The sequence below is a fragment of the Salmo salar genome, chromosome ssa07 (genome assembly GCF_905237065.1).
Source record: "Salmo salar chromosome ssa07, Ssal_v3.1, whole genome shotgun sequence".
NCBI classification, from domain to species: domain Eukaryota; kingdom Metazoa; phylum Chordata; class Actinopteri; order Salmoniformes; family Salmonidae; genus Salmo; species Salmo salar.
The window spans coordinates 22,159,614-22,170,219 of NC_059448.1; positions in this window are offsets into that span (position 1 = coordinate 22,159,614).

Here is a 10,606-nt window from a genome sequence, read left to right on the forward strand (position 1 = left end):
TCCCCGCTATCACTCACCTGATGACATGTAAATTGAATAGGTTAGTCTAGTGCCAACCTTTACATTGATAGCCTTCAGCAGAATTTCCCCAAGCTCTGTCCTGGGTTGGTTTTTGCCCTAGTGCTACACAGCTGATTGAAAATAATCAGTTTGTCGGTTATGAGTCAGCTGTGTCGTGTTAGGCCAAAAACCAAAATGGGAAACCCTGTTGTACAGCAGCTTACATTGATAATGTCTACATACAGAAAAGGGCTCTGTTAATAAGGGGGAAAAAGCAGTCACTGAGCATTTAGATCTGGTCCATTGTGGCTGAGGCAGCACGTCACCCTGGATCTTGTTAGTCTCATGGCACTATATATACAGTGAGCGGGGAAAAGTATTTGATCCCCTGCTGATTTTGTACGTTTGCCCACTGACAAAGAAATGATCCAGCTATAATTTTAATGGTAGGTTTACATGAACAGTGAGAGACAGAATAACAACAAAAATCCAGAAAACCGCATTTCAAAAATTTTATAAAATGATCTGCATTTTAATGAGGGAAATAAGTATTTGACCCCTCTGCAAAACATGACTTAATACTTGGTGGCAAAACCCTTGTTGGCAATCAGAGGTCAGACATTTCTTGTAGTATGGGATTTTGTCCCACTCCTCTTTGCAGATCTTCTCCAAGTCATTAAGGTTTCGAGGCTGACGTTTGGCAACTCAAACCTTCAGCTCCCGTCACAGATTTTCTATGGGATTAAGGTCTGGAGACTGGCTAGGCCACTCCAGGACCTTAATGTGCTTCTTCTTGAGCCACTCCTTTGTTGCCTTGGCCGTGTGTTTTGGGTCATTGTCATGCTGGAATAGCCATTCACGACCCATTTTCAATGCCCTGGCTGAGGGAAGGAGGTTCTCACCCAAGATTTGATGGTACATGGCCCCGTCCATCGTCCATTTGATGCGGTGAAGTTGTCCTGTCCCCTTAGCAGAAAAACACCCCCAAAGCATAATGTTTCCACCTCCATGTTTGACGGTGGGGATGATGTTCTTGGGGTCATAGGCAGCATTCCTCTTCCTCCAAACACGGCGAGTTGAGTCGATGCCAAAGAGCTCCATTTTGGTCTCATCTGACCACAACACTTTAACCCAGTTGTCCTCTGAATCATTCAGATGTTCATTGGCAAACTTCAGACGGGCATGTATATGTGCTTTCTTGAGTAGGGGGACCTTGCGGGCGCTGTAGGATTTCAGTCCTTCACGGCGTAGTGTGTTACCAATTGTTTTCTTGGTGACTATGGTCCCAGCTGCCTTGAGATCATTGACAAGATCCTCCCGTGTAGTTCTAGGCTGATTCCTCACCGTTCTCGTGATCATTGCAACGCAACAAGGTGAGATCTTGCATGAAGCCCCAGGCCGAGGGAGATTGACAGTTCTTTTGTATTTCTTCCATTTGTGAATAATCGCACCAACTGTTGTCACCTTCTCACCAAGCTGCTTGGCGATGGTCTTGTAGCCCATTTCAGCCTTGTGTAGGTCTACAATCTTGTCCCTGACATCCTTGGAGAGCTCTTTGGTCTTGGACATGGTGGAGAGTTTGGAATCTGATTCTGTGGACAGGTGTATTTTTATACAGGTAACAAGCTGAGATTAGGAGCACTCCCTTTAAGAGTGTGCTCCTCATCTCAGCTCGTTACCTGTATAAAAGACACCTGGGAGCCAGAAATCTTTCTGATTGAGAGGGGTCAAATACTTATTTCTTCATTAAAATGCAAATCAATTTATAACATTTGACATGTGTTTTTCTGGATTTTTTTGTTATTCTGTCTCTCACTGTTCAAATAAACCTACCATTAAAATTATAGACTGATCATTTCTTTGTCAGTAGGCAAACGTACAAAATCAGCAGGGGATCAAATACTTTTTTCCCTCACTGTGTACACACACACACACACACACACACACACAATTAACAAATAAGCGCAGCATGCAACAATTTCTGAGTTAAGGAAATGTCAATTGAAATTAAAGTCCTAATCTATGGATTTCACATGACTGGGAATACAGATATACATCTGTTGGTCACAGAACTTCTTTTTTTTAAAGGCAGGGGCGTGGATCAGAACACCAGTCGGTATCTGGTGTGACCACCATTTGCCTCATGCAGTGCAACATCTTCACAGAGTTAATTAGGCTGTTAATTTGTGGTCTGTGGAATCTTGTCCCAATTCTCAATGGCTGTGTGAAGTTGCTGGATATTGAAGGGAACTGGAGCACACAGTCGATCCAGAGCATCCCGAGTATGCAGGCCATGGAGGAACTGGGACATTTTCAGCTTCCAGGAATTGTGTACAGATCCTTGCGACATAGGGTTGTGCATTATCATGCTGAAACATGAGGTGATGGCAGCGGATGAATGGCACGACAATGGGCCTCAGGAGCTTGTCAGGTACCTCCTGCATTCAAATTGCCATCGATAAAATGCAATTGTGTTCGTTGTTTATGCCTGCCCATACCATAACCCCACCACCACAGGGCACTCTTAACAATTTTGATGTCAAACAGCTCACCCACACAACGCCATGGTCCGTGGTTGTGAGGCTGGTTAGACATACTGCCAAATTCTCTAAATCAATGCAGGTGGCTTATGGTAGATGATTAACATTAAATTCTCTGGCAACAGCTCTGGTGGACATTCCTGCAGTCAGCAGGCCAAGTGCACGCTCCCTCAAAACCGTGGCATTGGGTTGTTTGCAAAACTGCACATTTTAGTTGCCTTGTCCCCAGCACAAGGTGCACCTGTGTAAACATGCTGTTTAATCAGCTTCTTGCTATGCCACACCTGTCAGGATCATCTTGGCAAAGGAGAAATACTCACTAACAGGGATGTAAACAAATGTGTGTGCAAAATTTGAGAGAAGTAAGCTTTGTGCATTTGGAACATTTCTGGGATGTCTTATTTCAGCTCATGAAACAACCACGTCGCATTTTATATTTTGTTCAGTGTCTTTATAGGGGAAAGTGTTCCATTAAGGATGCAGAATCTGTCTAAGCAGCCTGTTCTGTGGATGAAGGAACCCAGGAGGGATGTGATGCTGTAGCCAGGAGACTGGGGAAGACTGCCAGCAATGGGAAGGATGAACTTTATAAATGGCCAGGTGACTATGAAACCAGAACAGGCTCCGTTTAGACAGGCAGCCCAATTTTATATTTTTTCCACTAATTGGTCTTTTGGCCAATCAGATCAGCTCTGAAAAAGATCTGTCAATACCAAGTAGTGGAAAAAATAAACGCAGCGATAGTCACTCCCCAAGGTTGATCATGTCCCAGATTTGAGTAAAGTAAGTTGTGTAGGCTGCCTCTAAAGTTTTTTACAGAAGATAGGTGGCAGATCCTAATTAGTCCAACAAGGGGCAGCAGTGTACACACCTATTCATTAGTCGGATTCTGTTGCAAGACGTTTGGCAAAAGAAACTGTTTACTCCAAATGTTCTTAAACTGAAATTGTAGTTCAATTGAGTCTTCAAAAAAAATAAAACGGCTGGAAGAAGTTGGAAGAACCCTGTGGACTTCACTCCACTTTGGAGCGTGGAATAATCGATAATGTATAGATGTGCAGCTGAGCTTGTCCCAAACACATTGCAGACTATTCGGATTGGAATGGCAACGTGTGGAAACTACAACTTCCATTTAAGAACCTAACAGCTTTTACGTCACGTTGAAGAGCGTTTGGAGTAAACGGTTTCTGTTGCAAAACGTTTTGAAATGGAATCCGACTAATGAATGTGACAGTTCTAAGATACCACGGAAAACAGCCACACAGGGAAGCCAAAAGTTCAACCAAAGGTTCTTTATTATAAATTCAGCTTTTACAATACAGTCACTACAGCCCGATTAGAAAGGTATAAAAAGGCTAGGATTTAGGGCTATAGGCTAACTATTTGCACTGTCTGGGGCAAATAAACACTCACGGAGTGGTGGCCAATGTTCATTCGGCCCTTTCGGAGCAGTGTTCGTTTGGCTCTTCCTCCCGAGCAGGGGTCGTTAGTCAAGGGCTGGTCCGGTTGTCAATGGCAGGTCACCGGCTATCCCTCGCTCCGCTCTGGCCCGGCTGTGTGGTAGTGTTGGATGCAGCCTCTTGCAGCTGCGTCGGGCCTGTCACAGGGGGCACATAATATGCAATTAGAGCATGTATTGTCAACAATTGTGAGTCACACTTACACAGTGGCGACCTGTCATTCAGGGCAGGTGGTGCTCTAGATTGTTATTTTCTGCCTGTTTTGCATGTTATTTTGGCATTAATACGTGTCACATAACAGTTTGCAACTAATAAAAAATAATAATTGAGTTAATAAATCCGCATACAAACATGGTCTCTTTTTTGCTTCTTTTTTTGAGTAAGTGCCAAAATGCAGGTGTGTCAGCCTAGCTCAGTGCTTCCTGTGGTGGGCAGCCAGCGGAAAATACAGGGCGTAGGGGTTGATAATGTTCTCTAGATGCGCCGTCATGGGCGCAGCCCCTTGGGTGCTGCAATAGATTTACATTAGAAGTTCCCATCCAAGAAGGCTCAAGGTCATTGGCCACAGATAAAATGACGTCAAAACACGTTATATCTACCATAGCTTTGATTGGGCTGTACAAAAAACGAATAGTATGAAAATGTATGCATCACTACTGTAAATTGCCCTGGATAAGAGCGTCTAATAAATGACAAATAAAAAAAATACAAATGACTGATCATGTCAACATCATACTTTAAACATCATACTCTTTCCTAGCAAGCAAGACAGGCTTTCATCATCATGAATTAAGATGACAATCTACTGGCAAATCCTTTTCAATTCTTCATATGAAGAGAAATTATAGATAAAACGTATCCGTGCTCATCGGCCATTGGACATAAATATTACACAAGTTGGAAATCGCAAATTCAACAATGAGTGGTTTGGAAATTCCAAATCTGGGTTTAAGGGTCTCTTTTCCAAACTTTAAAAGGATAAACATTCACATGCAACACCATGGGCCAGAAAAGGTTAAATACATTGGCTATGCTGTCAATCCAGCATTACTTCTGCCCATTCAATACAACTGGAAACTGGGAAATCTCAGACTTCAGTGAGTTCTAGACAACTGGGATCTTGGGGGAAAAACTAGCTATTTTTGACTTCGGACCTATAAAATATGTGTGTGTGAACAATGTCTAAGGTACATACATTCAGCAGGGCTGCCAATTTTTTTAGGAAACTTGGAGTGAGATTTGCTATGTGAATTTCATTGCCCCCTTGCACAATCCCTAGAAGGGGAACCTGGAAAATGTTACTGTTTTAACGCTCATTTCCTGCAATTCTATGTATTTTGCCATGATTTATGCCCAGTAGCGATTTTATCTTGTAAATCTTGGTGGGGCTAACTAGCCCACATTTTTGGGGGGATGTATGCCAGCAAAGTCACTACATAACACGAAACAATACATTAATTGCACTATAACGGTGACAAACTGTCCACACAAACTGTTAGGGCCTACATAAAGCTGTCCCAACAGCAGAGTCCCAACAGCAGTCCCAACACCTTACCACTTCTACACCTGGCTATCAGCTGAGATTTGTCTGGCATCGAAACAGTTCATTCAGCTTAATTTACTGCTTAAAAAAAAAAACATAGCTGATATGGCTAACTTGCTTAAACAAATGTGGTTTCTACTGACAATCGAGATGTACAAAATATGGAATAAGGGGACGACGAGCGGAGGAGAGGCAATCCGTAATTTCGATTAAGACATAAATGAGTGAGCTAGGACGGACGTAGTCAAATATAACTTTTTATTCAGAACTTTTGAAATGTACAGCAACAGAATTCAGAACATGGCCCGTTCTTACATTATTCTCCCCGTACACCAAGTCAGAGCCATAGGATGAGAAAAGGGAGCATATAAGCAGACAATGAATGCTCTTACAATATTCAATGATTACATTTCTCTAAAACAGGCTATAGGCTACATGTGCACCACCAAGTCAGAACAGTAGGCTAAATTATGAGGGGGAAATTGACCAAATTATTAGGGTGAGGCACATGGGCTACTAACAGCTTACTACACAACATACACTTAGTATTACTTTCTTAGCTACAGTATACATATCTCCCTGGAATATTACACAATTTATGCAGCAGCACAAAATACACTTTTGGTCTCACCTTGTTGTGCTGTGCTCACTTGAACAGGAAGGTGGCATGGTGGACCTTTGTTGGCAAATTTTGTCATTAAACTTTGCCATCAAAGTCTGGCATTCCCTGGATTTAGGGTGGTTTCAAGACAACTTGGAACTTGGGAAAAAGAACTACGTTGAATCATGACGTCAGTAATCTTCAGGTTGGAGCTCTAGAAAGAGGCCCGAGTTCCCGACTTGCAAAAACGTATTTTCCCAGTCAGAGCTCGTTTTTTTTCGGAGTTCCCAGTTTTCTTGAACTCACTGAAGTCTGAGATTTCCCAGTTCCGATTTTCCAGGTGTTTTCAGCAAGGTTGAGCTCGGCATAAGTCATACTGGATTGACAGCATGGCCAATGTTGAAAGTTTATCCTTTTAAGCTTGTAAAATAGAACCTTAAACCCAGACTTGGACCACACACCCACTTCACTGAATAGCAGGCTAGTGATTGCTTTGCAATGCTTGCAGTTAGCCACTGATTCCTTCCAAACCTCTCATTGTTGAATTTGAAACTTGTTGTGTAATGTGTCCAATGAGCACCAATGAACACCGATATGTTTTATCTATAATTTCTCTTCATATGACAAGTATTGAAAAGGATTTGCTAGTAGATTGTCGACTTGATTCATGATGATGACTGCTAGCTTGCTAGCTAAGATTTTGAAAGTATGATGTTGACATGATCAGTCCAATCAAAACTACTGTAGATACATATCGTGATTTGACATAATTTTATCTATGGCCAATGACCTTGAGCCTCCTTGGATGAGCACTTCTAATGTACCTCTATGGCAGCACCCAAAGGGTTTGAATTTTCAAGCTCTATCTATAGATTTTGCGGTAATGTAGTGTCCCCATGAGTGACAGAACACTGAGCCAATCACGGTGCAACTAGAGAACATTACCAACCCACCACCACAGAAAGCACTGAGCTAGGTTGAAACACCTGCGTTTTGGAGCTGCCTTACTCAAGAAAACAAAAAAGAGAACAAGTTTGTATGCAGCTTTATTAACTCAATGATGATATTTTTTACATTGTTTGCAAACTGATATGTGATATGTATTAATGCCAAAATAACATGCAAAACAAGCAACAACAACAAAAATATACACATTACCAGTTAAAAGTTTGGACACACCTACTCATTCCAGGGTTTTTCTTTATTTTTACTATTTTCTACATTGTAGATTAATAGTGAAGACATCAAAAGTATGAAATAACATGGAATCATGTAGTAACCAAAAAAGTGTTAAACAAATCAAAATATATTTTATATTTGAGATTCTTCAAAGTAGCCACCCTTTGCCTTGATGACAACTGCTGAGATAAGGAGACACCCGATACTGACTGTTACTTCTGATTTTGACTCTCCCCCCCTTTGTTCAGGGACACATTATTCAATTTCTGTTAGTCACATGTCTGTGGAACTTGTTCAGTTAATGTCTCAGTTGTTGAATCTTGTTATGTTCATACAAATACTTACACATGTTAAGTTTGCTGAAAATAAACGCAGTTGACAGTGAGAGGATGTTTCTTTTTTTGTTGAGTTTGTGACTCGTGCCGTGGAGTGTTGCCACCACATCAAGGCTCTGCACAGGAATGTGTTACATTAATGGTTGATGGCAGAGGGTAACCAAATCATAGACCGCAATCTCCTTGTCCATAGACTGCTTTCAAGGTAAGGACACAAACATTTTGTAATTTGGGTGAACTATCTCTTTAAAACGCTCCTCCGCTCTCTCCACTGGCTTCCAGTTGAAGCTCGCATCCGCTACAAGACCATTGTGATTGCCTACGGAGCTGTGAAGGGAACGGCACCTCCATACCTTCAGGCTCTGATCAGGCCCTACACCCAAACAAGGGCACTGCGTTCATCCACTGGCCTGCTGGCCCCCCTACCTCTGAGGAAGCACAGTTCCCGCTCAGCCCAGTCAAAACTGTTCGCTGCTCTGGCACCCCAATGGTGGAACAAGCTCCCTCACGACGCCAGGACAGCGGAGTCAATCACCACCTTCCGGAGACACCTGAAACCCCACCTCTTTAAGGAATACCTAGGATAGGATAAAGTAATCCTTCTAACCCCCCCCCCCCCTCCCTTAAAAGATTTAGATGCACTATTGTAAAGTGGTTGTTCCACTGGATATCATAAGGTGAATGCACCAATTTGTAAGTCGTTCTGGATAAGAGCGTCTGCTAAATGACTTAAATGTAAATGTAAATGTAAAATAGGGCTGGAAGAAAATCCTCCTTGCTCTCCAGGACGGTTGGCCACCACTGATATATGTTTCCCAAGTGCTGGGTGTTTGAAAATGTTCTTGTTTACCAATTCATTTCTCAAAATCACCCAAACTTCAAGAACAATCAAATGAATATATTAATGTGGTTTATGCCCACTAGTTGAAGATCCTTGCCATCATTTTACTCTACATAGACACAATATGTGTTTGAGTTGTGAGTCCACCATCTCTGCCTAGCATGTGCACAATACTAAAATGTCAAAAATTATATTTAATTCCTGGAGTATTTAATATCCAATGCTTATTTGTATGGCTGCAAAAATACATAGCCTCCTATCATTAATTGGAAGAGTTATATTTGAGTGTTTCAGAGAAAGGCTAGTGAGGGAGGCCCTGCTCTCTCGCTTCCCCAGTTGTTTAGTTAATTTTCATTCCAATCTCCTTTGCATTAGTGTAGCCTCTTCTGTAGCCTGTCAACTATGTGTCTGTCTATCCCTGTTCTCTCCTCTCTGCACAGGCCATACAAACGCTTCACGCCACGTGGCTGCTGCCACTTGAACCTGGTGGTCCCAGCGCGCATGACCCACGTGGTGTTCCAGGTCTCCGGCAGCCTCTGGAACTGCCGGTCTGCGGCCAACAAGGCAGAGTTCATTTCAGCCTATGTTACCCTCCAGTCCCTCGACTTCTTGGCGCTGACGGAAACATGGATTACCACAGAAACCACTGCTACTCCTACTGCTCTCTCCTCGTCTGACCACGTGTTCTCGCATACCCCGAGAGCATCTGGTCAGCGGGGTGGTGGCACTGGAATCCTCATCTCTCCCAAGTCGACATTCTCTCTTTCTCCCCTGACCCATCTGTCTATCTCCTCCTTTGAATTCCATGCTGTCACAGTCACTAGCCCATTCAAGCTTAACATCCTTATCATTTATCGCCCTCCAGGTTCCCTTGGAGAGTTCATCAATGAGCTTGACGCTTGATAAGTTCCTTTCCCGAGGATGGCTCACACCTCACAGTTCTGGGTGACTTTAACCTCCCTACGTCTACCTTTGACTCATTTCTCTCTGCCTCCTTCTTTCCACTCCTCTCCTCTTTTGACCTCACCCTCTCACCATCCCCCTACTCACAAGGCAGGCAATACGCTTGACCTCATCTTTACTAGATGCTGTTCTTCTACTAATCTCACTGCAACTCCCCTCCAAGTCTCCGACCACTACCTTGTATCCCTTTCCCTCTCGCTCTCCTCCAACACTACTCACTCTGCCCCTACTCAGATGGTATTGCGCCGTCGCAACCTTCGCTCTCTCCTCTTACATCCTATCATCTCTTCCCTCTGCTCAATCCTTCTCCAACCAATCTCCTGATTCTGCCTCTTCAACCCTCCTCTCCTCCCTTTCTGCATCCTTTGACTCTCTATGTCCCCTATCCTCCCGGCCGGCTTGGTCCTCCCCTCCTGCTCCGTGGCTTGATGACTCATTGCGAGCTTACAGAACAGGGCTCCCGGCAGCCGAGCGGAAATGGAGGAAAACTAGCCTCCCTGCGGACCTGGCATCTTTTCACTCCCTCCTCTCTACATTTTCTTCCTCTGTTTCTGCTGCTAAAGCCGCTTTCTACCACTCTAAATTCCAAGCATCTGCCTCTAACACGAGGAAGCTCTTTGCCACCTTCTCCTCCCTCCTGAATCCTCCTCCCCCTCCCCTCCTCCCTCTCTGCGGATTACTTCATCAACCATTTTGAAAAGAAGGTTGACGACATCTGATCCTCGTTTGTTAAGTCAAATGACACCGCTGGTCCTGCTCACATTGCCCTACCCTATGCTTTGACCTCTTTCTCCCCTCTCTCTCCAGATGAAATCTTGCGACTTGTGATGGCCGGCCGCCCAACAACATGCCCGCTTGACCCTATCCCCTCCTCTCTTCTCCAGACCATTTCCGGAGACCTTCTCCCTTACCTCACCTCGCTCATCAACTCATCCTTGACCGCTGGCTATGTCCCTTCCGTCTTCAAGAGAGCGAGAGTTGCACCCCTTCTCAAAAAACCTACAATCGATCCCTCCGATGTCAACAACTACAGACCAGTATCCCTTCTTTCTTTTCTCTCCAAAACTCTTGAGCGTGCCCTCCTTGGCCAGCTCTCTTGCTATCTCTCTCAGAATGACCTTCTTGATCCAAATCAGTCAGGTTT